We start from the raw sequence: 8,370 nt of genomic DNA, 5'->3' as shown, positions 1-8,370 counted from the left end.
ATAATTTTTGGAATTAAAATAATAATTTTTGGAATTTTCAGAAATTAAAATCGAATTTTTATAATAAAAATAAATAGGAAAAATGATTTTTGAATATTTTTAAAACAGGAATCCAAAATTTGCAAGTTTTGGAAATCTCAGGGACCTAACTGTTTCTTCCCCAAAAGATAAGGTACTAAACTATAACTTTACAGGGGGGTCGCTGGAAAAGTTCTGTCTCGCCTGAGAAGACGATCCCGGCGTCCTCACCCCACCAACACCTCCAGATACGATCTACACATCACCAGGAACTTATTCATGCAATCAAAACACATCAATCATCCCTGTTCTGGCCGGAAATGACCAAGAACATTACCGGTTTCCGGCGAACATCGAAAATCTTCAAAACACAACTCCCTTCGATTCACTAATCCTCTGTTAACGAGCTATATACCAATCAATTGTAAATTTTATAAGGAACATAATCCACTATAAATGAACAGTTAATAACCCCTAAATCAAAAACGCCCAAATTTCAATTGAAAACATTCATACGGGCTATAAACCCTAATTTTAAAATTTGAGAATTAAACCCACTTTTGAGCATGTTATTGAACTCCAAATCAGACATATGACACATGAAAATCATCAGGAAAACAAGCTCTACAACATGCAAGCATCAAATCATACAAACAATCATCCGGACAAAAAATCATACTTTTAATAAAATTAATTTGAAAATAAATAATTTTTCATAAAATAAACCTCGATTTCTGCAGTGATTTGGAACACGGAATCTGATAGAACACCTCAAGACCTTCGTTTTGAGTACTCGAGCTTTTCAAACGGACTCCGGTAACACCTCCGATTGTTGGTTTGATTCTCAGAAAGGTTTATGAATATATGAATTTTCTCTGAAAATTTATATAATTACTGACTACAAATGATTTTTGATACGAAATAGAATACGGTAAAGGCTATTTATAATTACGGAAAATTAGTATCCCGCTGGATCATTCCGGATATAAAACGGTACGTTTATTTGTAAAAACTGATCCAAACGGTATCGGTTTTCGGGATAATTATCCAAATCAGTACAATTTGTACAACGACCTTGGTCTCAGCGCCTGGTTACACGTACTATGAGGTGATAATTGGGATAGTTTAATAAAAAGCTCCCATTTATCGAAAATACGAGTTTTATTGATTTACCGAGATAAATATTGTATCGAAAATATTGCGCCGGGACCCGCGCAGGACAAACCGTACGCCGGATCGAAAAAGTCGAAACATGGAATATGCTCGGAATATTACAATTAGGTTAGGAAGGAGTTCTCGGAAGAGTTTCGGGTTCCAAAAACATAACCACGGATGACGTCGGTTGGTTCCCGTTTTTATAAAATAGATTTTAAATACCCGGAAAAAGATTTTATGAAATTCATATGATTCCTATAAATTTATAAATCAACATAAAAATAATTCGGAAGATATGACAATTGTCTATATTTTATTTTGGACATATAAAAATTAAAATACTCAATTAATAATATTTTTAAACGTCCCAACACATTTAACACTTAACAAATAATTCACAGAATAGATACCGAACACCTATAATAATTATTTATTAGCAAAAATAATTACACGATATATCCCGGATATTACAACTAAATGCTCTGAAGTTGCATGGAAGAGTCTATCAAACAAAAGACTCTAACCTCAAGTTCCTTAGATCTCTTCCAAAAGAGTGGAAGCCAATGACAGTTTCATTGAGAAATTCTTAGGATTACAAGGAGTTCACCTTGGTGAGACTGTATGGCATCCTAAAAACTTATGAGCCTGAAATTGACCAAGATGAGAGGATGGAGAAAGGAAGGAAGAAAGGAGGGTTCATAGCACTGGTTGCTAAGTTAGAGAAAGAGAAAGAGATGAAGGTAGAAGTTGTTGAGTCTACATCAAAGGTTTGTGAAAGCAAGGGTAAAGGGCTGGTAGTTGAAAATGAAGATCAGTTGAGTCAAGATGACATGGATGATATTGATGAGCATTTAGCATTCCTATCCAGAAGATTTGCCAAGCTCAAGTTTAAAAATAATTTTGGAGCAGCCAAGCCAAGTAGAAATATGGTGGATAAATCCAAATTCAAATGTTTCAAATGTGGCTTGGCAGGGCATTTTGCCAATGAATGTAGAAAGTTAGATTCTAGCAAGAAGAAGTTTGAGCCTGTTGATTATAAACAGAAATATTTTGAGTTGCTCAAGCAAAAGGAAAGGGCTTTCATTACACAAGAAAATGAATGGGCAACTGATGGATTGGATGAAGATGAAGAAACAAGCTATGTCAAACTAGCCCTAATGGCCAAGTCTGATAAAACAGAAACAAGTTCTTCAAGTAATCAGGTAATCACCACTAACCTAGCACATTTATCTAAAGCTGAGTGTAATGATACAATCAATGACATGTCCACAGAATTATATCACTTGCGTGTTACACTTAAGTCCCTCACTAAGGAAAATGCTAAAATTAAAGAAAATAATTTGTTTTTAAGTGAGAGGAATAATGTGCTAGAGTCTCAGTTTATTGAATTTGAAAAATTGAAAATTGAGTGTAAGATTGCTAAGGATGAATTAACTGATTCCTTGAAGAAAGAAGTGATTTTAAAGAAGCAGCTTGAATGAGAACATGAAGTGATTAAGGCATGGAAATCATCCAGAGATGTCCATGCTCAAATCACTAAAGTTCAAGGTATTGAGTCCTTTTGTGATGCAGCCTGGAAGAAGAGTAAGGAGAAGTTGGAATCCAATTTAGTTGGAAGATTGTTAATAGATGTGGACTCGACGGATGATGAAAATCCTTCGTCGGATAATCAAAAGGATTATCCATCGAGTGACAAAGAGCCACATCTGTCGGTTGTGAGTAAACCTGTGAGCAAAGCTAAGCTAGCCAAGTTAAATGAAAAATATGGCTCAGTTTCTAAGAACTTTATTACAGGAGAATCAAGTCAAATCAGGAAGGAAAAGAAAGTTAATATTGGTCATCTGTCCATCAAGTAATTGAATGACAAATTAGAAAAGATTGGGGTTAAAACAGAAGCTAAAAAGAAAAACAATAGAAATGGGAAAGTAGGAATTAACAAACATAACAACTACACACCTGATAAATATGCACCCAGAAAATCTGTGTTAAGTATGGCAGTGTTAATCATTTGTCTATTAATTGCAAGCTTGCTATGCCTACTTCCATGTCTGCACCCTCTTCTTTTCCCAACATGCATGCCATGCCTATGAATGTTGTGTCTGCTCAGAATATGAATGCACAATTTACTAATATGCCATTTGCACCTAATCCTTATTATGTTGCATTTAGTATGCCTCAAATGCCATTTAGCATGCCTTACTGGAATAACATCTTTGCAAATAGCATGCCTTTTCCTGTCAATCAAATTGTGCATGCCAATTCTATTTTAATGACTGGTTTCAAAGGTCCAACTCAGATGACTAAGGATGAATAAAAAATTCCCAAGTCAAATAAGATCAAACCTAATAAACCAAAGAAGAAAGCTAACAAGGCAGGACCCAAGGAAACTTGGGTACCAAAATCAACTTGATTTGATTTTGATGTGTGCAGGGAAACAGAAAGAATCTTTGGTATCCGGATAGTGGTTGCTCAAGGCACATGACTGGAGATTCTACCCTGCTCACTGAGTTCAAGGAAAGAGCTGGACCAAGTATTACTTTTGGAGATGACAACAAGGGTTATATTGTGGGATATGGCTTGATTTCAAAAGATAATGTCATCATTGAAGAGGTTGCCCTAATGGATGGTTTCAAGCACAATCTGTTGAGCATCAACCAGCTTTGTGATAAGGGCAACTTAGTAACCTTCAATTCAGAAGCCTGTGTTGTTACAAACAAAAAGAGCAACAAAGTGGTTCTCATTGGAGTGAGAAAAGGAAATGTGTATCTAGCTGACTTCAACTCATCTAATGTAGAATCTGTCACTTGTCTTCTCAGTAAAGCAAGTCAAGATGAAAGTTGGCTATGGCACAAAAAGTTGTCCCATCTAAACTTCAAGACCATGAATGAGCTTGTCAAGAAAGAACTGGTTAGAGGTATTCCTCAAGTGGAGTTTACTAAGGATGAATTGTGTGATGCCTGCCAGAAAGGAAAGCAGATCAAAGCATCATTCAGAAAGAAGCTTGATTCAACAATTGAAGAACCTTTGCAATTGTTACACATGGATTTGTTTGGACTAGTCAATGTGTTGTCTATCTCAAGGAAAAGATTTTCCCTAGTAATTGTGGTTGATTTCTCAAAGTTCTCTTGGACACATTTCTTAAAGTCCAAAGATGTGGCTAGTGAAATCATCATCAATCACATAAGGCAAGTCAACAATCATCCTGATTTTAAAGTAAGAAGAATCAGGAGTGACAATGGAACTGAGTTCAAGAATTTTATGATGAGATCATTTTGTGAAGGAAATGGGATTATGTATGAGTTTTCTGCAGCAAGAACTCCACAACAAAATGGAGTAGTAGAAAGAAAGAACAGATCCCTTATTGAAGCTGCAAGGACAATGCTTGAAGAATCAAAGTTACCAACTTATTTTTGGGCTGAAGCTGTGAATACTGCCTGCTACACTCAGAATATTTCCTTGGTTAATCAAGCAAAGTGTATGACACCCTACCAATTGTCCAAGAATATGAAGCCAACTCTAAATTTTCTTCATGTCTTTGGCTGCAAATGTTATATCTTAAGGAATCAAACTGATCAACATGGGAAGTTTGATACTAAAGCAGATGAAGGATTTTTTGTTGGATATGCTATGGGAAAGGCATATAGAGTCTACAATCTAAGAACCAACATTGTTATGGAATTAGTACATGTTATGTTTGATGAAAAAAAGATTGAAGGACTACAAGATGGAGATTTTCATGACAGCCTCAAGTTTGATAATGTGGAGATGTTTAGTGATGACAGTGATGATGAAAGCGATCAAGAAACAGTGAATAAGGATAATACAGGAAAAATCTACAACTAATGAAGCACATAACTCAACATCTGTCGAGTTACAAAATGCTTCATCCGTTAGGAGACAATCTGCCTTATCCGTCAGGAGACAATTAGCTTCATCCGTCGGGACACAAAGTGCATCATCCGTCGGAACATTAAAAGAAGCTGAAAGTCATAATATATCACCTACAGAAAGTTCCCCTTTCTCAAATCAAAGATTCACAAACTCAAGGGGAGTTTCTCATAATCAAAACTCAGTCACACATCAAGACAATAATGAGGCCTCTTCATCTAGAGCTAATCTGCCTCAACAAAGAAGATAAACTAAAGATCACCCTTTTGAGCTCATCATTAGTGATGCATCTTCTAGAGTTCAAATAAGGAGAGCAACTCAAGAAGAATGTTTATATAGCAGTTTCCTATCTAAGGAAGAACCAAAGAAAGTAGAAGAAACTTTGTTGGATCCTGATTGGATTTTAGCTATACAAGAGGAGCTAAACCAATTTGAAAGGAACAAGGTATGGAAGTTGGTACCCAAACCTAAAGGAAAGAATCCAATTGACACCAAGTGGGTATTCAGAAACAAGATGGATGATAATGGCATAGTGGTCAGGAACAAAGCTAGATTGGTTGCTAAGGGCTATTGTCAACAAGAAGGAATAGATTTTGATGAAACCTTTGCTCCTGTTGCAAGATTTGAAGCCACCAAAATTTTCTTAGCCTATGCAGCTCATGCCAATTTCAAGGTCTATCAAATGGATGTCAAAAGTGCCTTTCTGAATGGAGATTTGGAGGAGGAAGTCTATGTTAGTCAGCCTCCTGGTTTTGAAGATCTAAATTTTCCAGAATATGTCTACTATCTTTTGAAGGCACTTTATGGACTAAAGCAAGCACCTAGAGCCCGGTATGACACTTTATCAAAGTTTTTTTTTGGAAAATCACTTCACAAGAGGTACTGTTGATAAAACTTTATTCTTTAGAAATGTTAATGGCTCTAGTATACTTGTTCAAATCTATGTAGATGATATTATATTTGGCTTTACAGATGAAAAACTTTGTAAAAAGTTTGCCAAATTGCTACAAAGTAAGTATGAAATGAACATGATGGGAGAACTAACTTACTTTCTTGGTTTACAAGTTAAGCAAGTTAGTGATGGAATATTCATTAGTCAAACTAAATATATTCATGATCTTTTAAAGAAGTTTGATCTAATGGATTGCACATCTGCAAAAACTCCCATGGCCACTGCAACTAAGCTTGAATTAAACACTACTGAAAAGTCTGTGGATATTTCAAGCTACAGAGGCATGGTTGGCTCACTTCTGTACTTAACAGCTAGTAGGCCAGATATAATATTTGCTACTTGTCTTTGTGCTAGATTTCAGGTTGATCCTAGAGAATCTCACTTAGTAGCTATTAAGAGAATTTTCAGATATATCAAGGGAACACCAAAACTTGGCATTTGGTACCCTAGAGATTCTGGTTTTGATCTAACTGGTTATTCAGATGCAGATTATGCAGGATGTAAAATAGACATAAAAAGTACAACAGGAACCTGTCAATTTCTAGGGAACAAGCTTGTGTCCCGGTTCAGTAAAAAGCAAAATTCAGTTTCTACTTCTACAGCTGAAGCTGAATATATTGCTGCTGGTAGTTGTTGTGCACATATTTTATGGATGAAAAACCAATTGCTGGACTATGTTCTATAAGTGGATAGAATTCCCATTTTCTGTGATAACATAAGTGCAATTGCCATCACTGAAAATCCAGTATAAAATTCAAGAACAAAGCACATAGACATCAAGTACCACTTCATTAGGGAACATGTGATGAATGGTATTGTGGAACTTCATTTTGTTCCAAGTGAAAAGCAACTTGCAGATATCTTTACCAAGCCACTTGATGAATCCACCTTTTCAAGGTTGGTAAGTGAGTTAGGTATGCTTAAATATTCTTAAATTAATTCAGATATTTTTGCAAGTTATAATGCAACCAGAAACTTAATTGATTTTTCTGTAATGGATAAAATTTTGGCTAAGTCAAAATTTACATCACGATGGATGTTCATTATCCATCGAGTTTGATCATCCGTCGGAATATTATTAATTAATAAAAATAAATTACTTTTCTGGATTATTTTATAACCCGACAGATAATTGATTTATCCTCATCCGTCGAATAGTCTCAATCTTAGCCGTTAAAACTCTGAACATTATCCATCGAGTATACTTACAGTTTGTAAGTATAACACGACGGATAAGTGACATAATTTTTTACAGTTTATTTATTTTTAAACGGCTATTTTGGGCTATTTTGATTGGTTACTTTACTTCACTTTATTATGTTTGACAGTTTATTTCTAAGATAGTATAAAAGTAGAATTCATTTTTATTTTACTCTTTTATCATTCTCAAATCAATTGCTCTAACTTCCTTTCTTCTCCAAAAGCAAATATTCTCTCTGCAAATTTCTCATTTTCTAACAATGGCACCAGTAGTCAAAATCATGTCTCAATCTGGATATATCTATGAAAAGAACAACTTTGTAGCTCTTGTGAATAAGGAGATTCCTCAGTCTGGAGACTTTCACAAGATGATGGATTTTGTGAAAAACTGTAAACTCAGTTATGCTATGCTGGAATCACCCACAATCTACTGTGAAGTTGTGGAGGAGATATGGACAACTACCGTGTACAACTCATCTGACAAAACCATAATTTTTACACCTAAAGGTAAGCAGTTTTGCATCAATAGTGACATTGTCAAAGCATGCTTTAGGATTCCAGATAACACTGCTACTGTTCCACACACAGATATTGATATAGTTAACATGCTAAATTCTATGGGCTATACACTTTCTACTTCTAAGTTAAGTAAAATTAGGAGGCTAAGTCTTAGAAAGGAATGGAGCTATCTGTGTGATTTGGTAACTAAAAGATTTTCTGGTAAAACTAGCAATTTTGATTCTGTCAACATCTCCATGCTTAATATGCTTTATATGTTAGTTACTGATAAGTACTTTAATTTCAGTGACTTGATCATGTTTGAGTTAGGTTATAAGTTAGGAGAACTTAATAAGAGAGGTAAAAGTGTCTATTATGCTAGATTCTTTATGATGCTTGCTAACCATCTTATTGAGAATATTGTTATTGAGAACCCAACCAACAAGCTAAATTGTTGGGTTCAAGAAAGGAGAGTCATTGTTGATCTCAACAGGGCAAATCACCACAAAGAGGTGCCCCTCCATTACTTTCCAATCATGGAGGGACCTCTGGTAAGTGAGGTAAGCACCGTTATCTCCACTCTTCCAACCTCACACATTTCTTTGCCTTCAAGTGTAGTTATGACATCCGTGTCAATGACCCAACATATGCCTACCCAA

Source organism: Apium graveolens, chromosome 10 (genome assembly GCF_009905375.1).
Source record: "Apium graveolens cultivar Ventura chromosome 10, ASM990537v1, whole genome shotgun sequence".
In the NCBI taxonomy this organism is placed as follows: Eukaryota; Viridiplantae; Streptophyta; class Magnoliopsida; order Apiales; family Apiaceae; genus Apium; species Apium graveolens.
Note: the sequence above shows the minus strand (reverse complement) of the source record.